The sequence below is a fragment of the Pan paniscus genome, chromosome 6 (genome assembly GCF_029289425.2).
Source record: "Pan paniscus chromosome 6, NHGRI_mPanPan1-v2.0_pri, whole genome shotgun sequence".
NCBI lineage: Eukaryota > Metazoa > Chordata > Mammalia > Primates > Hominidae > Pan > Pan paniscus.
Window position 1 is genome coordinate 5,429,398 of NC_073255.2, and position 2,966 is coordinate 5,432,363.

Below are 2,966 nucleotides of genomic sequence, written 5' to 3' on the forward strand. Positions count from 1 at the left end.
CTGTGAGGGGGATGGGGGGCTTCTGTGAGGGAACGGGGGTCTGCGGGGTGCGGGAAATTCTGTGATTTTTGCCACTTGAGTTCAAATATCTGCTCTTCCTTTTGGACCTGGAGGTTGCATCTTCCCTGGGGTCTGTATCTTGGTCGTTGCTGACCCCATTTCCAGGGAGCATGCAGAGGCAAATCTCTCTGTGAATCTTGGCCCTTTGGTGATAGGTGCAGGGCAAGGAGCTTCAGTCCCAGGCTGGGCACCTGCCCAGGACACAACCCCAGAAGAGCCTGGCTGGTCCTGCTGTTTGCAGGCACTTGGGGAGCTCCCGCCCCAATGCTGCTCCGGAGTCTGGGGCCCAGCCCACCCCTGGGGTGGGGCAGAGTCAAGGCCCAGGAGATGGAAGGGCCCCTGGATGCCCAGCCACAGCACAAGTCCTGCCTCTCTGTGTCCTGCGACGCTTCTACTTGGGGCCCCCTAGGCGTTCAGGGCCTGCCAGGGGCACAGCTCACTCATCTTTAAAATGGGAGCCAAGCCCTCAAGTTCCCACCCCTAGAATTCTTGGAGGAACCCATGGCTAAGTATGAAAAGCTCAAAAAAACCGAGGAGGCCCCAGGAGGGCCGTGGCTTCTCGTGCTTGACAAGAGGGCACAAACCAGAAGGGCTTCTCTGCAGAACGGGATCCCCGAGCCTGGCCCAGCCCAGCAACTGCTCTGTGCACTGGACCCGGGCAAAGACTCAGGCCTCGGCCTCACCTACCGCTGGGAATCCCAAGACAGCTGTAGGGACCCACGGCTGGAGACCACCTGCAGTCACTGACTCTCCCAGCCAGTTCCAACCCCCTCCACAGCCAGGACACAGAGGCCTGGGTGAAGAAAAGGAAACACCCCCAAGCTAAAGGAGAAGCCCAGCAAAGGCTGGGCCCCAGCTCTCACGACCCCTGGCAAGGGCACGGTGTGAGCAGGTGCGTTCAGGTGTCCAGGCAGGTGCAGGAACCTCGTTTTAACAGGCGGCACCATCGCCGCTCAGCAATCCCTGAGCCCAAGGGCTCTGTCCTCTGCCATGCTGGGGCCTAGAAACACTACAGGTGGGAGTGAAGTCCCAGCAGGAGGAGGCAGCAGACAAGACCTGCACCAGGTGAGTCAATGGCGAGACGTCCTTACCCTGCCTGAGCTGCAGCTCCGTTTCACAGATGTGCACGCCGACATGTGGATGGAGGCCCCTCGGTCAAGGTCACAGGGCTCACAAGACATGAAGGGCTGATCCTGGGCAGAAAGTCACCTTCCTGAGCCCAGACCCAGGTGCAGCCCAGGGGTAGGGGCCGGGAGGGGGCCCAGGCAGGAGCAGAAATCCCAGGAACGCAGGGCAGAGCCGCGACAAAGGCTGCAGGCCCATGTGGGTGGAGAGGCTCGGAAAGGATCCAGCCTCAGACCACAGCCCCCGCCACACTGCAGCCCTTCCTGGCTGGAGTGGCCTCCACTCTGCCTGCCCCTCCCCAGGGCTCTCCCCATGTCGGGACAGGAGGGGCTGGCACTAGGGCCCTGGCCTGCATGGATGAACCAATGAGGGAGAAAAGGAGGGAGTGAGGGAGGGAAGGAGGAAGTAGGGAGAGAAAGCAGGCCTGAGTTCCCACCTCTACTGCTACCGCAGCCACCCCTGGGCTCCAGACCTATGGAATTCTTATGGAATTCTCTCTTCCCCACCTGGCTTTTCTGCCCCATCACTTGAATGGACACGGTATTACACCAGACGACTTTACACAAAAAAGAAAAATGGAGCATTGTGGCCAGCATCTCACGGAAACAAATACATGTTACATTGCCACACGTCACATCCAATGCACATTCCTGGGCAAGGCGCTGTAACCGGTGCAGATCTGGACAGCAGCCCACAGGCCCAGGCAGGGCCCCAGCAGGTGTCCAAGGAACAGGAACCAGCTTGCAACCACCTGGCCCTGCACTTCCCCTCCAGCCTCCAGGCTGCCCTGACGAGGCTGAAAACAGCACCATGAAGATGAGCTGTTGAAGACAATCCTTCATAAGAACCTTCCAGCAGCACATGGACAACAGACGCCAGCCGGCCGCCAGTCCACAGATGGTCCTCGGAGAACGCGGGGTCAAGATTGAAAGCAACCTCGATGGTTTGTCTCGTGGGCCTGGAGGTGGTGGAGGGGCCAGCCCGGGCAGGGTATGGTGAGTGCTGCACATGGACACACCAAGTCAGGTGGGCTCCCTTCTTGGATGAGACTCTTCATGGTCTTCTGGCTACTCTGACACTCCTCATCCGCTCCAGGGAGTGGAGCCTGCAGGACGATGTCCTCGGCCTAACCCCCATAGGTGCTGAAGTCCGAGGTAGGCGGGCATCCCACGGGTGCCACCATGGAGGCAGGTCCAGGGACCCCACCCAGAAAGCTCTGACCTCCGTTTCCACCTAACACAGCACCGCATGACCTGGCAACCAGGGTCTAGACTCAGTGCTAGAAAAACGTACCACAAAACGCTTCTCACGTCCACGGGTTTTGTTGGTGGTATTTTTTTTTTTAATTTTGGATCAACAAAAAAAGAACATAGCAGGCTCTCAGGTATACAAAACAGGTAATATTAGGTAAACATACAAACTTCACCTTTACAAAAAAACCACACACACACACATTTCTGTTAATACACGTAAAGCACAATATCTTACCAAAAATAAAGAATTTGGGTTCTGTCCAAACACTGGCAGCAGAGGGAGTGACCGCCACCACGGCACCAGGGCACACCAACAACACAGACAGAAGCGGCAATGCATCTCACGTGCCGCGTGGGAACACAGCATTCTAGGTGTGCACTGCGGGGAACAAGGTGTCACTCAGCCACAAATGGGCTCTGGGGCAGGTGCCGCAGGGATGGCATACGATTGGTTGACGCATAGTTCTTTCAAAATGGCTTAAATTAACAAATAAAGCAGGGTAAGGGAGAAACACAAAGCCAGAAACA